The sequence below is a fragment of the Hordeum vulgare genome, chromosome 3H (genome assembly GCF_904849725.1).
Source record: "Hordeum vulgare subsp. vulgare chromosome 3H, MorexV3_pseudomolecules_assembly, whole genome shotgun sequence".
NCBI lineage: Eukaryota > Viridiplantae > Streptophyta > Magnoliopsida > Poales > Poaceae > Hordeum > Hordeum vulgare.
This window is the reverse complement of record NC_058520.1, coordinates 411,634,981-411,647,373: the sequence shown is the minus strand read 5'-3', so window position 1 is coordinate 411,647,373 and position 12,393 is coordinate 411,634,981. Positions and strand designations below refer to the sequence as shown.

General features: G+C 42.5%; 1 long non-coding RNA gene across 1 annotated transcript; it reads left to right on the top strand.

The window, feature by feature from the left end:
* Window positions 1-428: 428 nt before the first annotated feature.
* Window positions 429-11,732, top strand: LOC123440065. The gene is made up of 4 exons (XR_006630270.1): window positions 429-468; window positions 10,423-10,544; window positions 10,645-10,831; window positions 11,697-11,732. It is a non-coding gene; the product is annotated as an uncharacterized LOC123440065 (long non-coding RNA).
* Window positions 11,733-12,393: the final 661 nt, after the last annotated feature.

The following is a 12,393-nucleotide window of genomic DNA, read 5'->3' as shown; positions in this document are numbered from 1 at the left end:
CGGCTATGGCGGAGAAGGATAAGGAAATTAGGGAGCTGGAGGAGAGGACGACTGCATTGGTGGAGGCGGAGACGGCACAGAATGATGCGTCGAACAGGGCCATATACGAGCTCTTTGTGGTAAGTTTCTTCTTCATGTTATTTCAAATCTTGCATTTGAATGTCCGTTTCATTAATAAATAAAAAGTTTGACTTGTCGAAACCAAATGTACAGTCTATGTGCGAGAAGAGCGGCCAAGTCCCTCCACCGGTGCCAGTCATTAACGTGGCAGGGACGGTGAGTTTCATTTCAGTGTAGTGATCTTAAGAGTGTCCTCATGCTAACTACACATTGCAAACGATATTTGGTGCAGAATATCTCCCGAAACGCATCGCACGACCCTTCTATAGTCGAGCCTTCTCCAGGGCAGCCTTCTCCAGGTGAAACAAGCCAGAGCCACCGTGCTTCACCGCTGTGATGACGATAATGGTATGTTATTTCTATAGTTTTAATAAAAAATAGCTAGACTTCCATCTAAATGACATAATTAGCTTAGTTAGCTCCAAGAAAGGCTAAATTGGCTAATTATCCTACGAAATGACATAATTAGCTTAGTTAGCTCCAAAATGACCTATAGTTAGCTAAGTTCTCTCCTAAATGACATAATAAGGCTTACATAGCTCCAAGATGACCTATTCCCCCTAACTTAGGTATTAAATGGCCTATATTAGCCTAGCTAGATCCCAAATGGCTTAATAAGCATAGTTTGCTCCGGAATGGCCTATTTTACCCAAGTTAGCTTCGAAACGACGTATAGTTAGCTAGGGTTCCACCTAGATGACATAATTAGCTTAGTTAGCTCCTAAATGGTCTATCTAATAAAACATGACCTATACTTAGCTAATTATCCTCGAAATGACATAACTAGCTCCAAAAAGGCACTCTAAGCCAATTTAGCCCGAAGAAGGGGACAAGAGGAGAAGAAAGAGGAAAAATGAAAGGAAGGAAGAAGAAGAAGAAGAGAAGAAGAAGAAGGAGAGGTAGGAGGATAAGAAGAAGGAGAAGAAGGAGGAGGAGAAGGAGAAGGAGAAGCTCCTTCTCCTTCTTCTCCTCCTTCTTCCTCCTTCTCCTTCTCCTTCTTCTTTTCTTCTTCTTCTCCTCTTCCTTCTCCTTCTCCTCCTCCTCCTTCTTTTACTTCTTATTCTCTTTCTATTCTTCTACGTAGCTTAGACTCATCCAAGAAAGGCTAAATTGGCTAATTATCCTACGAAATGACTTAATTAGCTTAGTTAGCTCCAAAATGACTTATTTTAATAAAAAATGACCTACAGTTAGCTAAGTTCTCTCCTAAATGACATAATAAGGCTTACGTAGCTGCAAGATGACCTATTCCCCCTAAATTAGGTATTAAATGGCCTATAATTTGCCTAGCTAGATCCAAAATGGCTTAATAAGCATAGTTTGCTCCGGAATGACCTATTTTACCCAAGTTAGCTCCGAAACGACGTATAGTTAGCTAGGGTTCCACCTAGATGACATAATTAGCTTAGTTAGCTCCTAAATGGTCTATTTAATAAAACATGACCTATACTTAGCTAATTATCCTAGAAATGACATAATTATCTCCAAAAAGGCATTCTAAGACAATTTAGCCCGAAGAAGGGGACAAGAGGACAAGAAAGAGGAAAAATGAAAGGAAGGAGGAAGAAGAAGAGGAGAAGAAGAAGAAGGAGAGGGAGGAGGATAAGAAGAAGGAGAAGGAGGAGGAGAAGAATGAGAAGGAGATCCTCCTTCTCCTTCTTCTTCCTCCTTCCTCCTTATCCTTCTCCTTCTTCTTTTCTTCTTCTTCTCCTCTTCCTTCTCCTTCTCCTCCTCCTCCTCCTCCTCCTCCTTCTTTTACTTCCTCTTCTCTTTCTCTTCTTCTACGTAGCTTAGACTCATCCAAGAAAGGCTAAATTGGCTAATTATCCTACGAAATGACATAATTAGCTTAGTTAGCTCCAAAATGACCTATTTAATAAAAAATGACCTACAGTTAGCTAAGTTCTCTCCTAAATGACATAATAAGGCTTACGTAGCTGCAAGATGACCTATTCCCCCTGACTTAGGTATTAAATGGCTTATAATTAGACTAGCTAGATCCAAAATGGCTTAATAAGTATAGTTTGCTCCGGAATGACCTATTTTACCCAAGTTAGCTCCGAAACGACGTATAGTTAGCTAGGGTTCCACCTAGATGACATAATTAGCTTAGTTAGCTGCTAAATGGTCTATTTAATAAAACATGGCCTATACTTAGCTAATTATCCTTGAAATGACATAATTAGCTCCAAAAAGGCATTCTTAGCCAATTTAGCCCGAAGAAGGGGACAAGAGGAGAAGAAAGAGGAAAAATGAAAGGAAGGAAGAAGAAGAAGAAGAAGAGAAGAAGAAGAAGGAGAGGGAGGAGGATAAGAAGAAGGAGAAGAACGAGAAGGAGCTCCTCCTTCTCCTTCTTCTTCCTCCTTCTTCCTCCTTCTCCTTCTCCTTCTTCTTTTCTTCTTCTTCTCCTCTTCCTTCTCCTTCTCCTCCTCCTCCTCCTCCTCCTCCTCCTTCTTTTACTTCTTCTTCTCTTTCTCTTCTTCTACATAGCTTAGACTCATCCAAGAAAGGCTAAATTGGCTAATTATCCTATGAAATGACATAATTAGCTTAGTTAGCTCCAAAATGACCTATTTAATGAAAAATGACCTATAGTTAGCTAAGTTCTCTCCTAAATGACATAATAAGGCTTATGTAGCTGCAAGATGACCTATTCCCCCTAACTTAGGTATTAAATGGCCTATAATTAGCCTAGCTAGATCCAAAATGGCTTAATAAGCATAGTTTGCTCCGGAATGACCTATTTTACCCAAGTTAGCTCCGAAACGACCTATAGTTAGCTAGGGTTCCACCTAAATGACATAATATGTATGCACTATGGATGAGAGTTATTTTAATATGGTTATGAGTACGGAAAGAAATTTATTTATGTCAAATATATATATATATCCTGATTATTGTTAAAAATGCTGGATATAATAAAAAATAAATTAAAATGGGGCAGATTTCCCTCTTTACCGTCTGCCCCCACATGGCAAAGGGGTTTAGGCAGACGGCAAAGGGGGGACTCTGCCCCCTCTCTCTCCCCTCTTTGTCGTCTGCCCCCACATGGCAAAGGGGGGCGGGCAGATGGCAAAGGGGTGAATCAGCCCCCTCTCTCTCCCCTCTTTTTCGTCTACCCCCACATGGCAAAGGGGGGTGGGCAGACGACAAAGGGGTGAATCAGCCCCCTCTCTCTCCCCTCTTTGTCGTCTGCCCCCACATGGCAAAGGGGGGACGGCAGACAGCAAAGAGAGGACGCCTGCCGTTAACACTTAACGGGGCCGTTGCAGTATATGCCGTCCCAGTTAATTTGCCGTCTGCCCCCTCATGGCAAAGATTCTTTGTGGTCCGCTTTACAAAAGCAGACGGCAAATAACCTCTTCACCGGATTTTTTTACCGTCTAGTTTGCCGTCTGCTAACCGACGGCAAAGCCTTTGCCGTCCGTGGTTTCCCCCTTTGCCGTCCGCCGTGGGAGACGGCAAATTTATGAATTTCAGTAGTGATAGTCGCATACACTCTTGATCAGATACTTAGCTCATTTGGCTAGCGCAGCAGTTCTGCATTCACCAGGTCGATGGATCAAATCAACAAAGGCCTCTCTTTTATTTTTCCCTATGTATTATTTTTTCTTTTGCATGCATGTTGCATCCATGTCATATGATCTTGTGTTTCTCGTATCTTGTGAACCGTAGCTCCGTTGGAGATGAGCTATATTTGTAAACCGACTAGAATAACGTGTAGTTCCACGTGAACCACTTTCTTTTGCCGTTTAACAAACATAAAATGTGTTTAGGTCAAATCTGGACAGATTTAGAAAGTAACACATGGGTTTAGTTCGGAGATTCTATAAGTCGTTTCCGACCTCATTTAAAATGCCTAGACACGTAGTTGAATTACACTTCACCTCTTGCCATGTTTAACCACATTTAATATTGCCATGTACCTAAACGAGAGTGAACTAAATATTCGCATGTGGAATGTCGTCAATATGCAACCCGTTACAGATTGAGCTTCACTTAATGTGTAGTGTTTTGTTGTTGTGAATTGCCATGCCATTCCTTGCATAATTGAAATGGACATGCATCATATTAGGGTGTGCATCATATCGTGCATGTGTCGTGGTGAATATCTTGTGTTGATTCTTGTTTCTGGTTTGCTTCGTCTCGATAGAGTTCCTCAAGCGTGTGGGAATGTGAGGATCCGTTCGACTATGTTGCTTCGTCTGCTTCACGGAGTCGTTCTTCTTCCAAGCGGGATCTTTGGCAACATGATCATTTCCCTAGATACCATTACTATCATTGCCATGCTAGTTCTCATTTCTATCGTTATATCTCGCTGCCTACCACCTGTTAAATATCAGCCTCCCAACATTGCCATGAAAACCTTCAACCTTTCTACAACCTATCAAACCACTGATTTGCTATATCACCGCTTGCTTAACCATTTGTTAGCGTTGCTAGTTGCAGGTGCAGTTGCTTCCATGTGCTAACATGGGTTCCTTGTTATATCACCATATTATTGATAATTAACTTAATGCACCTATATACTTGGTAAAAGGTGGAAGGCTCGACCTTCTAGCCTGGTGTTTTTTCGACCTTTGTTGCCTTAGTTTTAGTTATCGGTCGTATGTTCCATAAATGAGCGCTCCTAACATGCTTGGGGTTGTTATGGGGACCACCTAGATTCTGGTTTTGGGATAAAGCTTGTCTGGCAAGGCCCAACATTGGCACTTTATTTTCCCAACATAATAATTCTATTAATACTGAAAAACAAATACAGGGGGCAGTGCTGCTGGTGCTGGTCCAAACTAGAGCCGTTTATGAGGCCAACCCAGTGCAACTCGGGAGATTTCTATCAGGCCACAGTACGCTGTGCTTATTCGTCATGTCCTAAGAACGAGATACGCGGCACCTATCGGGATCGTCGACACACCGGGCGGCCTTGCTCGACTTGTTTTACCTTTCTCGAGCGTCTTGTGCGAGGGATTCCGAGGATGCTTTGGACTATCTCGAGGTTGAGGTTTTCCAATAGGAACCCGAGGAGATCACAGGTTTCCCTGATCGAGGTTATTCCGTCGCAGCGTGTAGTAGTTTGTGATGGACTAGTTGGAGCACCCCTGTAGGGTTAAATATTTTGGAAATCCGTGCGCACGGTTATGTGGCAACGTGGAAACTTTGTTTAACATCCGGTTCTAGATAATTTGAAGTTAAATTAATTAAAACTTGCCAACTATGTGCGTAACCATGACTGTCTCTTTCATGAGCTCCTTCTCCGCTCGAGGACACGGTGGGGTTATGTCTGACATAAGTAGTTCTTCAGGATCATTCATTTGATCATCAGTAGTTCAGGTCCATTATGCGTAGATCATCCCCCTCTTATTCTTGTACTCGTAAGTTAGCCACATCAAATAAATGCTTAGTCGCTTGCTGCAGCCTCACCACTTAACCTTACCTTGCCCATTAAGCTTTGCTAGTCTTGATACCTTTGGACATGGGATTGTTGAGTCCCCTGTGGCTCACAGATTACTAGAACAACGGTTGTAGGTACAGGTAAAGAGTTACTTTGACATGAGTGCGTTGGTTGTGCTATTTGGAGTTTCTTCTTCTTCTTCTTCGATCTAGGATGGGTTCCAGGCCGGCAGCCTGGGATATGAAGGATGGACGTCGTTATTTTATCGTTTGTTTTCGTCCTTAGTCGGACCCTGCTCTTCTTCATGATGACTGTATATTGTTGTATTGGTGTGATATCGATGTAGCTTGTGGCGAGTGTAAGCCAATTCCTTATAGTCATGTTTTCAGTACATATACTTGTAAGGATATCCATTCTTGCGAAATAATGAGATGCGTTTCTATCCCTGTTGAGGCCCTCGCGCCAAAGATAAGGATAGGACCGCATCTTGGGCGTGACAAGTTGTTATCAGAGCAGTACCAACCTAGGAGCCCCCTAGATTGATCGAGCTTGGCTGAGTCGAGTCTAGTGAAAAACTATTTTGAGTCTTAGTTATATCGGAGAGTAGGTTTCTTTTTTCTCCTATTATATGCTCTCGTGAGGTTCACGACTTAGGAAATTTTAATTCTACTCCTCTTCTCACACAAAAAAAATTTAGGATCACGCGGATATTTTTGGAATCTGTATGATGTCAATGTGACGGAGTTCTGACTTGGTGCCTCCTGATGTGCTGATTTTATTCCGGGGAGTTGAGCTCCAGGGGATTCTTGAGCACATCATAATCATTCAGATTTCTTAATATCTCAGGACGGAGGATGTTCGAAATTGCTTCAATACTAGTAGTGGCGAGATAAGCCCGACATCCCAGTACTGCTGCATAGAGTTTAGGGGTACTGCCATACTTAGTATCGTTGTGTTTTCGAGGATCTGAGATAGATGAGTTTCCGAGATCTCTCGTTATGTGTTGACGCACGTGATACACTAGATGGGTAGTGTTATTGCTAGGAGTTGAGTGATCGATTTTACTCCTTGTATCCGTGGACCCGATTGCATGACCAGAAATTTTCGGGGGTTCTTAGGTGGGAATTTAAGTAGTACTTATAGTATAATCTTCCAATAGATGCATGATGTGAGGTTGGGGTTCGACATACAGTGGATTCATTTGTTCACGGTCGTCTTACAGCAGTTCTTCTTGTGTCTTAAAGAGTCCTTGTAGCTTACTACCACTCGGGGACATTTCGTATGTCGTGTGCACTGCCTTTTACATGATGGCTATTGTAGGATAGAGCCCTTGCGATCCTATCCACGAAAATATTGGATGAAATCTCTATCATGAATTTGTTCCGGCTTGTTTCGTAAGCCTCATCCTTCGTTGTGTTGGAGTATGGTATTTCAAGTTGCTTCGATGTCAAGTGGTGATTTCATATCTTTTCCAAGAAGTGTTCTCATATTCTTATGGGAATGCAAATTCTTATGCTCAATCCAATTTTCTTACCAATTATTTCAACTGGAGTCGTCATATCAATTCCTTTCAACCGGTGTGCTTCTATTCAAGTAATTCTATCCTCTCCAATTTTGCAAGATTAGTCTCTCATTTCTTTCCGGAGTTCATCTCATCTGTCCCAAGTGGCCTTTGTTTTTCCCCGCCCTCTTGCCCTTTTCTTCAGTGATTGGATTATCATTCAATTGCATTTAATTTCATTGTTGCTTCCGCTATCTCTTTTTTCTCTCTTATCCGGTGATTCATTATGAAGATTCTCAGGAGTTCTAAGCCCATCATTTTTCATTCTTGTTCTGTTTTTTGGTGAATTCAGTTCAAGCTATCCATGTTCATCATAGCATTTTCATCGTTTAAAGTCTTTCCCATGTTAAAAATTCTTATCAAGTCTTTCTTGTTTTCTCATCCCTCTCTGTTCTATCCCGAGTGTTAAAGATTCTTAGAAGTTTCTTGTTTTCAATCCTTTCAATTATTTCGAGGTTCTCAACCTCATCAAGTTCTCATCTGTACCGATACAATATCTCTCTTCCTAATCAATTGTTTCAACGGTGGTTTCTTTTGAGTGGGCCCATAACTCATAGGTTTTTCCCAGGATCTTACCTGGCTCTTCTAATCTTTTTCTGGGGATCTCTAATTCTTCTCAAGTGTGACATAAGTATGGATTCCATCAGTCATATCCCTTCTCCAAGATCTATTCGGATTAATTTCGTTCGTTGGCTCAACCTTTCATTCTTCATCATTTGGGAGTGTCGCAGTAATTTTGGTGGTGTTCCTTCTCGTCATTCTGTGCATTCAAGACCGAAGGAGTGTTTCTCTCAAATCTTGCTTCACTCTTGTGAGATTGTCATTTCAGCTTTGTGTTATCACCTTGAATTGTTCTCGATCATGAGAAATTCCTTCCATATCTATCTGGTGCATTTCAGTGTGTTTTCATTTCTTGATCATCCGAAGGTCGTCATTTCAGAAGATTTCTTCGTTCTCAACTTTCAGCTTTCATTCTCAAATTCTTCTCAATTGTTGTCGCTTTGTTCGTCTCTCAATTATTCAGGTGCCTTCTTCAAGTTTTTCTCTCAGATGGCTCATGATCTCTTCATTCTCATGTATCTCCATTCATTCTTGTTATCCCCATTCATTCTTGTTATCCCCATTCATTCCAATTCTTACGAGTGTGTCCTTCAAGACTTGTTCAAGTTTGTGCTCATATCTCTCCTCAATCTTTTCAGAACAATAAGTGGTATTCTAAATCTGTGATTGTCATCAATTTAACTTGATGAAGGATAAGCATAACATAATTCTTATTATTGTTCTCCCAAAGTGATTTCAGTTCTTCTTCTGGAGTGGCTCATCATATCAATTCTTTTCTCAAGTGTTCATCTTTTCTTTTTCGGAGTTCCAAGTTTTCTTAAGTATCTCTTCGTGAAGCTTCATCTAAGTCATGAAGGGCCCGAATCTTATTATTTTCATCCTTCATATCTTTGCATCATTCTCTTGTAGACGGAGGTTTGTCTTGCTCGTTCTTCAAGATTTCATTCATTCTCAACGTGTTCTTCAATATTCTTGTTGGAGAACCTCAAGTATTCTTTGTCTTGCGTTTAAAAGTGCAATTCTTCCTCCTTTGTCCTTTGAGGTGGTGTTATAACAATCTTGTTTGTGGAGGGGCCTTGGAAAGAAGTTGTTTCAAGAATGAGATATTTAAATCCACCGATTCCTTGATCATGAGTGATTTTAACCCATGATTTCTTCATTGAGTTATCTTGGATTTGATTTCACCTAAAGCTTTGTCTAAGGATTGTTGTATTATGGTGTTGCCATTAATCCAAGTTTTCAATGTTTCCTCTTGGTGTAAAAAGTTTTGCCTTTCTTGTTTCATCCATTCAATCCTTGGTTGTGTTAGTGGCTGGTTGTCACCTCATTATTTTGGGATGGTTTTCATAAGTCCACTACAAGCTTGTTCTTTTCATTGTTGATTTTCCAACAACTCCATGCAATCTTCCTTTGTAGGATTCTCTTCAAGTTCATGTGTGGTAAAAGTTTTCATTTTCTTCTCCATCCCTTCTTCCCAATGATCTAATTTCTATTCTCTTGTTCGCGAGTTCTTGTGATGTTGCTCTCTTCAATCTATCGTCTTGTTCTATCAAGATCATGTTCTTTCCTTGCTTGTCAATTTAGTTGGTTTGTTGTGAATCTTGTCAACATCTTTCCATCTTATCAAATTTTTGTCCCTTTTTTCCTACCGAAGTGCTGCCAAAATTTTGTTTGAATTCTTGCTTGTTCCTCATGTCATTATTCATCCCTTGCAACCTTCAAGGATTGCTGGTTTCACTCGTTTGTGAAAGAAGCGACTAAGTTTACCTCTTGCTTTCTCATCCTCTCCCCCCTTTCATTCTTAGACCTAGGAGAGTTGTGACAGCCTGAGACCGGCGCTCCAGAAGATTCCCCTATTATTCCGTTGTCGTCGGGTTAATATTTGTTTGTTGCATTCATCATCGCATCATTCGCATCATCCGCATTGCATCGGCACTCCGTTGCCGCCAGTTTTCCTACTTGCATCTATTATTAGCTAACGGTTCTCTCTGTGTTCATCGTTGACCGTTTTGAACCCGAGCACACACTCACACGCCCGCAACATCGATAAAATTTTGTTTTTAAATGTGTGTAAAATATATTCTTGGATTGTGTTGAAACTTGGTGTGCGGTCTTATTTTAATATAGGGAGGACGCATGCCAAATTTCCTCCCGGTGGGAGTCCATTTGGTACCCGAATGGTCGATCGTAGCGGCACCGTCATCGGTTTATTCGTCGGACGTTTTCGTGTTTAGAAAAACTCGTGTCAGGGGCCGAAACCTTTCCTCTCGTCTTGGCCCAGCCACCTCTACACATCCCACTAAACCTTGCCCTCCGATTTGTCCGTCCGATTACGATCGTAGGATCGAAAACCACCCCAAAACCGTGTCCTAGCCACCCTACACCTATTTAGTAGCAGCAAACCTAAATTTTAGGATGAGTGTCCCATCATGTGTTCCACCCCGCCGCCACTCCATAGCTAACCATCGCCTCCCACCGCAACTTATCCATCCACCCGGTCTCTTCCACCTCTAGATTCATCCCAGCCAACCACAACTCGCCTGAGCTCCTCCTCGCGGAGCACAGGCAGGGCCTCCTGTCCCTTTGCCTCGCCAGGCCATCGGCCGTAGACACACCGGAGCTCCACCTGCGGGCGACAGTAGGCCTTGCTCCCATCCAGCCACCAGAGGATCTCCATGAGCAGCCCACAGCCCGGTGACCAACTGAGGCCACACTTCGCCCTTTCCTTCCTTTTTTTCTTCTCCTTCTTCCTTCCCATCTCATCCCTTTTCTCTCCCACGTGCTACAGGTTGTCCAAGGAACATGGAGCTCGCCCCGACGCCAAGGGCTCCCATCGCCATGGAGCGTTGAGCTTCTCACCCTACCTCACCTCCATCCCGGGGACCCATCCCCGCCGTTCCCGACCAGCAGGTCCTGGCCACGCCTCCCCCCTTGCCCTCTCTTCTCCTCCCTCTGTTTTCCCTCCGCTCTCTCTAACATATGCAACTCTCTATTTTATGCAAGAGAACAGGAACGAGAACGAGCTCATCCATGTCCAGCTTGACCTCGTGCTCACTTGCGCCGTCGCCATCCCTCGCGGGATCTGGCTGTACCCCGCGAGGATCCGGCGAGTCTGAGGCCTCCGCTAACCTCTGGAACCTCGGCTCCACCGGCTGCAACTAACATCGGCCACCGCTTTTGGTTGCTCCCAACATTCGGTGAGATCCCCGTGCATCCATGGAAAACAAGTCTTGGCTATTGTGTTCAAATATATCGGGTTTCCAATTATTAACACAAATACCACCACAGCCAAGTTAGCTAGGAGCACCTGGTTTCATACCAGAGATCTGGGGTTCAAAACCTAGGTCTGCCAGTTATATTTTTCTCTATTTTTCGCTGACTTGCACCCCAATGTAGCGCTACTTCAAATAGGATAGTCGCATACAGTCTTGATCAGATACTTAGTTCAGTTGGCTAGCGCGGCAGTTCTACATTCACCAGGTCCAGGGATCAAATTAACAAAGGCATGTCTTTTATTTTACCATGTGTATTTGTTTTTCTTTTGCATGCATGTTGCATCCATGTCATATGATCTTGTGTTGTTCGTAGCTTGTGAACCGTAGCTCCATTGGAGATGATCTATATATGTAAACCGACTAGAATGACGTGTAGTTTCACGTGAACCACTTTCTTTTGCCGTTTAACAAACCTAAAATGTGTTTAGGTCGAATCTGGACAGATTTAGAAAGTAACACATGGGGTCAGTTCGGAGATGCTATAAGTCGTTTCCGACCTCATTTAAAATGCCTAGATAGGTAGTTTAATTACGCTTGACCTCTTGCCATGTTTAACCACATTTAATATTTCCATGTACCTAAATGAGAGTGAACTAAATACTTGCATGTGGAGTTTCATCAATATGCAACCTGTTGCATATTGTGCTTCAGTTAATGTGTAGTGTTTGGTTGTTGTGAATTGCCATGCCATGCCATGCATAATTCAAATGGACATGCATCATATTAGGGTGTGTATCATATCGTGCATGTGCCGTGGTGAATATTGTGTGTTGATTCTTGTTTCCAGTTTTCTTCGTCTCGATAGAGTTCCGCAAGCGTGTCGGAATGTGAGGATCCGTTCGACTACGTCGATTCGTCTACTTCAGGAGTCGTTCTTCTTCCAAGCGGGATCTCAGGCAAGATGATCATTTCCCTAGATACCATTACTATCATTGCCATGCTAGTTGTCGTTTCTATCGTTATGTCTCGCTGCCTACCACCTATTAAATATCAGCCTCCCAACATTACCACGTGTTAAACCTTCAAACTTTCTACAACCTAGCAAACCACTGATTGGCTATGTTACCGCTTGCTTAACCATTTGTTACCGTTGCTACTTGCAGGTGCAGTGCTTCCATGTGCTAACATGGGTTCCTTGTTATATCACCATATTATTGATAATTAACTTAATGCACCTATATACTTGGTAAAAGGTGGAAGGCTCGGCCTTCTAGCCTGGTGTTTTGTTTGACCATTGCCGCCTTAGTTTCAGCTACCAGTGTTATGTTCCATAAATGAGCGCTCCTAACATGCTTGGCATTGTTATGGGGACCCCCTAGATTCTCGTTTTGGGATAAAGCTCGTGTGGCAAGGCCCAACATTGGTACTATATTTGCCCAAAAGAATAAATCTCTTAATACTGAAAAACATAGGGCGTCATGAACCCGAGAAGTAATTCAACATAATATAAGGGGGCAGTGTTGGTGGTGCTGGTCCAAACTAGA